Consider the following 12,204-nt stretch of genomic DNA (forward strand, 5'->3'; position numbering starts at 1 on the left):
CAATAAAAATCTCCTGCTCAATAGTGATAAATAGTCACAGATGTGAATGGTTATTTTTGCACTTAGCACATCCACCTGGAAAAGAACTAGTCATTGCAAAATTCTGTCCACCATTTAAAGTGAATAAGCCGTTTCTAATGAGGCAGTGTGGATGCCAGATGGAATAAGTATAACATGGTAGGAGGATATTTATCAGTTCTATATACCGTGGAATGCCCAAAAAAATCAATGTATTGGACACATCCATATCTTTATGCTCTTCTGAAAACATGTATATCGGAAAAATAATCAGTTGGATCCACAAGACATTTAAATTCATATCAGGTAAATGTACTTTTCACTACTCGTTGTGGTCAAAAAACCTTTTTCTAGGATTAATGTCTTCCCCCATTTTGTATGACCTTGATAAAAATCATGCTGTATGTTTGATCCAGGGTACTCATATTTATTTCTTCAATGCATGAGAAAATTTGAAACCAACAAAATAATCTAATGTTACAATCAACAGATAATTTATTATTATCGAATGTGTATGACTTTCGATTTTCAATTCTACAATAAAAATTAACATTTTTATGATTGTAGGGGACCTAACTTCATAAGTGAAGCAGGAAAAAGAATTTTCCATTTATTATCTGATGTCTAGAATGCCTAGATTTCTAAACAAAATTAAAAAGAAATTGTTGTTTATTTCAAGCAAGAGCGAGCTTGCATTTTTATGCTGCATGCCTCTTTAAAGTTGGTACATAAAGCTCTGAGCTTTTGTAAGCCAGAATCCAAGCTTTTACCAATGAAGTTTAAAGAAAATAGATAGGTTTCTCATAACAAAAAGCTATACAGAGTTTCAGATCTCGACTTTCAACATGTACCTGTTGGGTTCTTTAGAAAATGACTTGACAGATTGGGGAAAAAAAAAAAACCAACAAAAAACCCCCCACGAACATAACACAGAGAACTATACTTATGAAAACTGGAGTTAATCTTGGAAATAAAGCAATAAATCTTCACTCCTTGTACAAGGTTAAAAAGATGTTCCAGCAAGAAAGGATAACAGCTTTTCTTTGCCTTCTTCCCAAGAATACACCCAACAAATAGGCTACTATTAAATTCCTTTTAAAATGCCAAAATGGAAAAATTTATTTATTACCTAAAAAAAGAGAAAAAAATTAAATTCAAAGGAAACTACAAAGACAATCTAGCAGAATTATTTTCAGATATTCTTATGACCCTTATAATGCAGAAAATCAAGCTGAGGAATTCCAAGAGCCATGTTCTTAGCTCAGGTGTCTAAGCGTGGTGGGATGAATAAATGTCACTTAATTCAAACCATTGCCTTTGTGTATGGTATACCACAGGGGGTAGTTTTAGAGTACATGTGGTAACAGAGTACCTCACTGCTAAATAGATTTTAAAATTTGGTTCTAGGCATTCATGTGTCTGACCTCTTCAGGCCAAAAATGCTGTGAAATATCCAGCTCAACGCTATGGTTCTTTTTTTCACTCTTATTTTCCTAATATGCCTACCACCAAATAAGTGTTAATGTGGTATTGGTAGTGGCTATGTTTTTTAAAAAAGGCGGGAGGAGGGGGAAGAGAACCTTACAAACCCAGGCTTTTAACCTTGTACTGAAACTGCTATGAAAACTGGAGAAAGAAACAAAAGTACTGACAAAAGAATATAAAATATTAACATTGCTGACTACTAAAGCTTATAGTTACTATACCACAATGTTATCAAGCAGTGATCTTTTTGTTAGATTACACTGCTAAAATGGCTGTAAATGGTTATTGCAGTGGAGTATTTAATTTTTAATTGAATCATTCAAGTAATAGTGTGATGTGGCAATGCAGAGATCTCCAACTACTACTTTTCCTGTATTTTAAATGGGAAGCTACTGAACTTGTGCCAACACACTTCTAATTCCATTAAGTAAAAGTTATTATGCTTTGAGTATTTCAAGGCTAAGAGAGGACTAGGCATAAAATCCTGGAATAGTAAGTAATGAACAGATTAAAGAACACATTTTTGAGATGTTAAATCTGTACAAACATTAGTTTTGTACATGATTTCTTACTTCAGATAATAAGAAAAGGTCAAATACAAGAAGATTTTTCTATGGTACAGCACTTGAAGTACATAGAATTCTCTATAGTGGGTAAAGTCATTGTAGTTTTCTCCTTTTTAAAGTCAAAGATATTGTTTTGGGTTTGTGTGGTGGGATTTGGGTAGCAGGGGAGGTGCTGCAGGGTGGCTCCTGTGAGAAACTGCTAGAAGCTTCCCCCGCTCCCAGTCGGACCCACCTCTGCCCAGTCCGAGCCCATCAGTGATGGTGGTGGCACCTCTGGGAGAACAAATTTAGGAAGGGGAACCTGCAGTGGGGGAGGAGATTGGAATGTGAGAGGAACCCACCTGCAGACACCGAGGTCAGTGAGGAAGGAGAGGAGGAGGTGCGCCGGAGGAGGGGATGCCCCTGCAGCCCGTGGTGAGACGGCAGGCTGTGTCCCCCAGCCCACGGAGGGGAGCGGGGGAGCAGATGCCCACCTGCAGCCCGGGGAGAGAGGAGCCCACGCCGGAGCAGGGGGATGCCCTTGAGATGGCCGTGACTCCATGGGAAGGCCCACGCTGCAGCAGTCTGTGCCTGAAGGACTGCGGCCTGAGGAAGGGACTCGTGCCAGGGAAGTTCGTGAAGGACTGCAGCCTGTGGGAAGGACCCACGCTGGAGCAGGGGAAGAGTGAGGAGTCCTCCCCCTGAGGAGGAAGGAGCAGCAGAGACAAGGTGTGATGAACTGACCCCAACCCCCATTCCCTGTCCCCCTGCACCGCGGGGGGAAGAGGTAGAGAGAACTGGGAGTGGAGTTGAGCCGGGAAGGAGGAAGGGGTGGGGGAAGGCATTCTAAGGTTTGGTTTTACTTCTCATTATCCTTGTTTTAACTTGATTGGTAGAAAATTAAATTGATTTTGTTTCTTCCCCAAGTTGAGCCTGTCTTTTGCCCGTGACCATAAGCGGTGATTCCTCCCTGTCCTTTGTCTTGACCCATGAGCTTTTCTTCATATTTCCTCCTTCTCATCCCACCAGGGCAGGGGAGCAGTAAGCAAGCATCTTTGTGGTGCTTTGTTACTGACTGGGCTTAAACAACAACAGATACATATTTTAAATGTGATAGTATATGTTGAAGACAGATAGCAATGGTGTAAAAAATACAAAACCGGCTACAAAAACTTGAGGCATACAGACTGGATCTGCTTTAAGAATAGGATTAAACTGTATAAACAAAGGCAAAAGTAAGTAAGCAGTGCAGTTGTACTAAAATCTACAGTTAAAGGAAGCAATGCCAGTCTTGCTCACATAGCACAGCTCTGCAGCCTTGAGCCTGACACATCATATTTAGTGCTTTCTGTTCCTTTGTCCCAAAAATGAGTGGTTGCTCTTATTTATACTAACAGCATGCATAAAAATCTAATTATGCACAACTGAGACAGCTGCCCCATCCGTGTTTTCTTCTTAATCTACAACTGCAATCATTACATTTATGAAGATGCTAAAATATCACAGAAGAGCAATCTATCTAGTTATAAATGGATCACATGTTCTGAAAGAATACAAGCTATTCAGCCTATTGTTTGACCTGCAGTAGCATTACTGGCATAAATGAGAAAAGGGACCCAGCTGGGTCTCACTATTTCTAACATTTTCCTCTTATGGTACAAACAGCAGAAAGAACAGTAGCTAAGACTGAATCTGACATTTTCAATCAAGTAGGGAGTGGACCTTACATTCAAGCATAACGTTAAATAACATTGTAAGCAGCTTTGCAACCATGAGTTTGGAAGCAGACAAATCTCTAGTCCCACCGCAGAACCTTAGCATGTACCTGACCTGCTTTTCATGTAACCTGGATATACTGGCAACGGACAGAGGTATTCCATGTTTGACCCTTCTTAGCAAGGTGAATGCTGAATGCCTGAAGAACAGAGATGGAAAGAATGACAAATTTGAAAATTACAAGAGATAACAGATGGGGGAAAAAAGAAGTCGAATACCAGAATAGAGCAGATATCTTAGTTATAAAATAAAGATAGTGAAATTATGTAATTCAGATCTCTGAACCAACTTTGTAGGTGGCCTCAGAGACAGAAATACCAGGTAAGCATAACTTAACCTAGGTTTTTATGACACTAAATTGTGATAACTACAGTTGAAGAAGGGGCGGGGCGGGAGGGGGAGGAGGAATTATAAGGCCTTCTTTTAGCTTGTTTTCCTGTCAGATCTCTCTGATCAGAACGCTATTGTAAAATTTGAGATTACCGTGGTTCCTCTTTCTAGCCAAAGCAGAGTTCTTGGAAATAAAGTACTTGGTTTTCAAGGAATTCTGTTCTCCATGCAATTTCAAAAGTTTTTGTTGGTCTGGATGATCAATGGCAGGAGCAGAAGGGACACTAAGGGAACAGCTAGGAGCAATCAACAGTCTTTAGAAAGCATGCCTGGAAGGGTACAGAGTTAAAGGGCAGTTGCAGTACTAACTGCAACAAATAGAACCCCATGGTAACCAGATATATACATAAATAAATATATATATATATTCACACACACACATATATAAATAGATAAATGTGTCTTTTTTTTAATGCACATTGTTCTCAGGTAAGAATTTTCTTACTGCTTTTTCACTTCTATGTACTTGGTGGTACTGCATGGGGGAATACTCTAAAAGCAACAGTAAAAAATCTGGTGGAAAAAAGAAAAAGAACGTGCATTTTCATGTACAATCCAGAAGTGGAGAAAAGTAACTGTTCTAGAAGAAGGTTAACAGAGAGGGTCAATAAGTGTCAACTATTGTCAGGTTGGATTTTTTCCATACCTAAAAGGAAGCTTCTGAAGTTTCATCATCCTTTTTTAAATCATTGCAAACTACAGCCACCAGCCTTTGGATCCCAAAATTTGTACTGTAATTATAGTTGGCTTTCATGCATGCTATAATTTGTTCTTTTACACCAAGCCAGGACAATTAATCAAGAGGGTCATGAAGCAAAAGAGTATCTCTCTCTATTATAGAGTTCAGCAAGCTGACAGACAAGGCTTGGGGATTATTTTCAGACATAAATGCCACAAATATTTAAATTTGGTGTATTTATAATTTTAAAAGAAAAGACCAATAGAAACTATGCTGTTGGAGAGACTGGTTTTCTTTTTCTTTGCTTTACACAGCTTATTTCATTAGTCTACTGATTTATTTTACATCTGAATGTTTTTCAATAAAACATCTGGAATATGTACCTATACTTCCTTAAAATCTATATACGTATTTCCCCAAGAGTCCTTTGAAAGAAATCTCAAGAAATCTGTTCTTTTTTTCTGTTGAGCATGTATTCCAGGTTATTCTATATTAGTCTAACAGTTTCTGTTAGAATATGGTGATAAATAATCAAAGAACATTATTTCTAAGGTTTTTTGGGGTTTTTTTACTTCTCTATCATTATCTTCTGGGTTCTTTTAATTTTAATCAAGTTTAGAAACTTTTCAATTACTGATATGTACATTTCTTCATTTAAATTTAATTCCATTTGGTATTTAGTATGCACTTAGTATTTGTAATTAAATTTGGTCATCAGTTTTTATTCTACTACTATCTTTAGCTCTCATATTCTGTTTCCACACAGAAGATGCTGCTCAGTTAAAGTGCAATGCAGCACAAAGTTTTGAAACATGACAGCAACAAGTCCTTCTGGTAGAGCCAGGGACTAGGAGAAGTCTTTTGTTTATGGGGCTTTACTGCAGTGCACTGCGCACACTAGTGCACCAGGATACTCTAGGCTCCTCAGGGACTGTAGAAAGCAGTCTTCAGAGCAAAAAAGAAGGACACAGTTGTCTTTGAACTCAGGATTTCAGAATAAATGAGATAAAAGACTTCTTCAGAAATCCAGCTTGAGACTTCATTATATACCACAGAGGTATCCACGAAAAAAACAAAGAACCCAACAAAAATAAAAAAAAATAAAGAACTGTCGATAACTAGGACTTCTATTCTGAGTGCTTACTATTGCAGAAGGAACCTATACCCATCTTGTGTATTTGATCTAAAATAACAACATTTTATTTGACAAAACACATTTAAAGGCTTTAAAATACTAATTATCTTCAACAACTATACAGTGATATAATTTCCGTTGCTATTGTTATCTAAAATGATTGAAGTGTATTCCAGTACAGTTTTAGCTTATGTAAAGAAACCACTTCTGAGACTGATAGGAACAGCTGCCTTCTCAGTACCTAAAGATGATTTATTCCATAAAATAACTTCAGTTAAATACCAGCTGCCTGAGGCTCCATGCAGACAATTGTGACACAAGGCTGACACTAAATCTTGCTTATATATAGTCAGTAACCTGGCTTACATCCCTCCGCTCAACACAAATATGACAGTGACTATGACAGCAGCATTCCATGAGCACCACCCCCAAGAGACGGGACTTTGTCTCCTCTAGAACAGCTCCAAGAAATGCTTTTGCACAAATTAGTTAGATAAACATAATTATCAGGAAGATTAGTGTACTTTATGCAGAAAATTCTCAGCCATTGATAGGAAACCATTAGATGTAAAACTGCAGCACTTAGAGAGAGGTCTGCTTTTTCTGATAAGTGGTCCTTCAATGGGATACTCTTAAGCAGAATCTGATAATGAACAAATATGTACTTAAACTTTTCAACACGCAAAATCCCATTGTTCTGGAAGTTTGTGCTCCTTACGGTTATTATTGATAATGACCTGTAACTTTGCCATCCCATTTTTTTCCCACAGTTGTCCTAAAGCATTTTTTTCCTTCAGAATTTTTTCTGGTAATAAGCTGGATTTCTCTTTCCATTTAGTTAACTGATCCCTTCTGTATTAGATCAGATGAGTGTTTTCTCAGGAACAATATATTTAATCATCTTTCCAGACCCTTTTAATACTACAGATGCCAACACAAATACGTATCTCTCGTTCTTAGTAACCTCCTTATCAAGAAGAGGAACAAGTGTCTTCTGCTATTAAAAAAAGCCTGTATTACTGTCTATAGATGCATAACATACATGCCTGGATGTTTCTTAGAAATTGTAAGGATTCTATATATATAAATATATCTGGCATATACATTTTCATATCCTTGATTATATAACGCCTGAGTATCTCACAATGTTTACATGCAATGAGGTCATCTCGGGAGCTCTCTAATATAGCTGAAGAATTGGGAAACAAGGAAAGAAAGCTGATTTGGCCAACAACCAGTTTAGGCAAAGGTAATCAAAATATATTTTGCATCCCAGTGTCACATTTTAGTTACTGAGCCATCATCTTTTGAAAGATGTTTAATTATTCTATTCTTTGCACATCTTAATAGGTACAGACAGAATAAAAAGAACACCTATGGCTCTTCCTTTCTGTTTAGCACCTTTCCTTTCAAAAAACAAAACAGGATATTTTAGTGCAAGAGCTCTGACTTTTCTGATTCTTAGAACTGCTGACAGAGGAACAAAACTCCGCTGTTAGTAGAAACTAGCACTAAAAATATGACTAGAGATTACAGCAAAGTATAAACCTTTGTCTCTACACTGTCATAATGAATAGGGAAACAACTAAACCCATTGACATCTGACTAAATTAACAAAGTGCAAGTCAAGCTGTCCTAATTCTGAAACTTTGTGTTGGCTTGAAGCAATGCATAAAAATCAGCTCTGCACCAGCGATGCACTTTTAGTACTTGGTACATCAGAGAGGAACCGGCATGCTTTTGAATACTTACTTGTCCCTGCACGGCCTCTTTGTTTCTTACATTTTCGAAAGCTGTGCCCGCTCATCTGTGTGCAGCTGCTATTGCCTGAGTTGTTCCAGCTTTCAGCTTCAATTTTTGCACTTCTGTTTGCAGTCCGTAGTCTCGGCGTGAGGCAGTTCCCTCAAAATGGGTGCAGATTATTCATGAGTGCATAAGCGGCGTTGGTGGAAGAACTGTGAACTGAAAAAAGAAATAAATAAACTGCACAAAGGAGAAAACATGATCCTGTGGCTTCGAAAATATGTCAGCTATAAACACATTGGAATAAAATTAACTTTGAATTCTCAACAGAAATAAACAGGGACCATGTTCACAAATTATCTCAGCAAGTCCAAACACACTAACTGTGTGTTCATCTTACCTAGGTGAGTAGAAAATTATTTTAGAAAATATATTGGGTTGGATTTTTTTTTAAGAAACAATGCATCATTCAGGCACTGATTCTGAAAGAATAGTACAGTTTCAAGACAAAAACCTGACAAGATTATGTAAAATTAACACTGCTCATCATAACTGTGTCTTAAATTAAAGGTCTGATAGCTCAAGAGCTGCTGTGCTGCAGACAAAGGCTTGTTCCTCTTAAGAAGGGTCTTTCAGGGAGTCCTTGGTTTCTGTTTTTCTAAAGCAGTACATGCACACAATCTGGTCACTGTTGGTACAAACACCTCTTCCTCCTCAGCTTGTCACATGAAGCTGTACTTCTGTATCATCTTATCCAAGCCATGCATTTATTCATAATTTTGGAATTTCATCCTTTCTTTTCTTCTTTCTTTGAAACACTTTCCTAGTTGTCTTGGTAATCTCTTTCAACTGTGTTATTTACAGTTTAAAATATTAACTTTAATTCTCAAATACTGCAGAACAGTTGTTTTGCTAATGAACTTTACTACAGATTACCAAAATCAGTAGATAATTCTTTTGATTTAAATGAGTTCTAAATTAAGCTTTCAGACATGTAAAAGCCACAATGCACTTAGGATCCTTTTGAAGCTCTCCTTCTGCATATAAGTGACATGTTTTGGTATATATGTAAACAGAAGGCACTCATCAGTTTTCAGCTATGATGACTTGGATAAAATCCCTTTACCAGCTATTTCAGTTTTAGTTCCTCTGAGAGCACAGATTGCAAGCCCTGAAAAAACATCACGGAACATTTTCAAAGTTTTCATAAAATGGATTAGTAGGAGACATGAAATCATCAAGGATAGCTCAATGGATTCTATTGGTGACTCCTACTGACATCAAACCAGACCCTCAGTAAGAAAACTCTTGGTTAAGAGCTTTCGAGAAGAACATTTCAAGATGCCAAGTGTCAAACAACCACTAATGATACATTAGCTCCTGCTTAAATCTTTTACACAGTCACACTTTTTTTTTTTAGCTAGTGGAATGCAGGGCAAAAATAGCCTGGGTCAAAACACAAAGCTGCTGATCTCCAAGAAAAGCCAGCACCTCCTCTCCAGGACCAAGACTGTTGCTGGGATGATAAAGGAAACATGCCCTATTAACACTCTGCAGATATAGCAAAGGCTTCGCTTATCAGAGTAATAAAAGCCTTTCAGCAGCAATAAATCTAATTTCCATATGTTGTGGGTTAACCTCGGTAGGCAGCTAAGCACCGCACAGCCGTACCCATAAATAGATTTGATATCATGAAATTAGCTTTTGAAATAATACATATAAAAGATCAAGACAGAACAGATCAAAACTCAGTAGGCATCAAAAAAAGGAGAAAAAACAACTTATAAGATTAAAAAGATTTTGTTGGAAGAAATGTATGCTTCCAGAGTTAAAATTTAATAACAGTAATTCAGCAGACGAGTTAAGCAGAATCAGTGTAACATGACATCCCTAATTCCAGATAAATGTGCAGTGTGTTTTCTCTAGGTATTTGGAAAATGGTCAAACTGGAATTTAAAGACTGCCAAAGATCAAAAAAGGTACTTAATTCCTAAGAAACTAAACAAGAATAGCATAGCAAAACATGAAAATATCAGGTGGTATACTTAAAATAGCATCATTGAGCATTAATTCTATAAAAGCATCTATTCTGATTTTTGCAGAAGGCTAAGTCAAGATGTGAGAAAGGAAACAAGTAATATAATTCATTGGGACCTCCAAACTCCTTTTCACAGGGTCCTTGAAAAAAAGATTTTAAAGGAAGTATTAATAACCACACAATAAGAAGATTTAAGATGGATCATGAACCAGTTAGGAAAAAAGAATGGTAAATGGCAGTATGAAAAAAAAAAAAACCAACCAAAACCCAACATTTTGTACTAGAGATGAAGACTGAATTAGTATGGTTCAAGTTTTTTAAGACATGGATATACAAGAGACTAAATGTACAGATGGACATTATTGGTTGATTAGGTAAGAAAAACAACACCCAGTATTGTTAACCATTACAAAAAGACTTAAATCAGCAACATGGTTGACAGGACAATAAATTCAATTTAATTTTATTTAAAAAAGAAAAACGTAAAATATATAAAACATAAATGGTTTTGCAATGACTGTAGATGAAGTATCACAAATTGTGAAGGAGACAATTAAGAGCTATATGTATCTGCAGCAATATTTTAAACTGGATTATCAAGGATGCTCTGATATCCTCGGTACTGGAAATATCAGCTTCCTACATTATGCCATTTGTCAGGAAAAATTCTTCAGAAGCAGCAGAGGAAAAAGAAGTCGTCTTTAAAATCCACCACATTAAGAAAGCTGGGAGTTCAAATTTAAAATTCTGGTTAGCCTGTGTGAATTGTATCTCTTTTTTTTTTAGCATTGTGTACTCAGATTTATTCTACATTAACGCTGCTATACCTTCTGATGTACTGAACCTTGGCTTGATGTGTCAAGACTGTCTTGAAAGAAGAATGGTATAGATCAATATAAAAAATAGGATACTCTGTTGTTTATCCAAACACTCATGGGTTTGTGGCTTTGTTCATTTCTTCATCTCATCTTTAATATCCCCTAAAAACACTGAAGGAAATGTAATCAAAATTACATGAAAACAGGATAAGGTTACAGAACAAGAGCTGGAAACTACAGTTCCTACAGTGCTGTAATTCAGAGTCCTCTGTCCAGCTCTGCTCACCTCCTAATGTCCCTTGAATACCAAGGGTTTAAGACGAAAATAAGAAACACAGCTAATGGATTTCTTGGCACAGTGGATTTGTTTTTCCAGGGTAGCATAATTTTACATTCACATTTCATTACTAAGTTTTACCTTCAGGATTCAATTCTAATTAATTAAATGTGCAAAAAAAGGCCAGGTGACTTTCACCTCTTCGAATGCAGCTTGAATTTAATCCTTTAAAATCAGGTATAAATACCAAGCCTAAAATATAATTGCTCTACCAGGAAAAGCTAAACTCAACACAATAATCCCTAGCCCAAATAACCCTGGAAGCACAGGGTGAAATTTGAGTCTTAATGCAACTATGTGCATGTGTAAGCAGTCTTAACTTTTTCTGCTTTTCAAATCGCTTTTTATCTTCCCCTTTAGAAGCATAACAAATCTGCAGGACAACAAGCTTTGAAGATTTTGTTTTCTGTGAAGATTTTCACATATGACAAAAGAATTCATAAAGTACAATGACAATTCACAGTTAAACATTCTTCAATTATAAAATAGTAATATAAAAGATTTCCACTAGTCAATTCCTAGCATGTATTCTTCTTTCTCACAAGAAATGGCAAAGCTACCATTGTTTCTTCTTATGAGACTGTGCTATGGCAGCATCCTTAGCAGGCTCTCTTAGGTTATCGTAGGAGCAATTGACAGCAATTGTTGATATGTGAAACAATGATTACAAAACAGAGTTTGCCAGAAAACTTCATTGCACAGAAGGCTTTGACGTTTGAAACACTTTTCTTCATAAAGTAGGGTGAAAAGCAGCTCCAGAGTTATCTGAAAAAAAAAAAAAAATTAAATCCCTTATATTCCAGATACAGGCTAACTAATATGTAGTAATGGGGTCCTGTGGGAATGCTGGGTGAATGTCAGATTCTGAAGAATTGTTCAGTGAAGGCAGACATAAGCATAAACATAATAAAACAGTGATATGTGTGGGGGATTTGATATTCTTTTTCATCATACTCTTTTGGCACAGGTGTCTAAACCACTGCCACATAAGTTAGTTCCATAAACTGTTGAACTTACCACCAGCTTTGACCTCTGCTAGCAAGATGTTTTTGACATAACAATATCCACAGCATTTTAATTCATTACGCTGTTACACAGAGGCCACCTTTTGTCACCAGCATATATTAAAGAAGTTCAGTTTCAAGTTCAGAAACTTACTTTTCAGTTATCAGAGAACATAAATATGTTTTCTACAGTATTTTTATATGGCTTGTCTTTCATGCTTAAATGTTCCATGTAG

The 12,204-nt window shown here is 36.7% G+C and overlaps 1 long non-coding RNA gene across 2 annotated transcripts in view; it reads right to left on the reverse strand.

Moving 5' to 3' along the window:
• Positions 1 to 11,976, reverse strand: part of LOC138685906 (uncharacterized) — a 31,554-nt gene extending 19,578 nt beyond the window's left edge. For both annotated transcript variants that reach the window (XR_011325297.1, XR_011325296.1), the window contains exons 1-2: positions 10,637 to 11,976; positions 7,781 to 7,990 (exon numbers count right to left, since the gene is read on the reverse strand). This is a non-coding gene — a long non-coding RNA (uncharacterized lncRNA). The remainder of the gene's footprint in view (positions 1 to 7,780; positions 7,991 to 10,636) is intronic.
• Positions 11,977 to 12,204: the final 228 nt, after the last annotated feature.

This window comes from Haliaeetus albicilla, chromosome 1 (genome assembly GCF_947461875.1).
Source record: "Haliaeetus albicilla chromosome 1, bHalAlb1.1, whole genome shotgun sequence".
Classification (NCBI taxonomy): Eukaryota; Metazoa; Chordata; class Aves; order Accipitriformes; family Accipitridae; genus Haliaeetus; species Haliaeetus albicilla.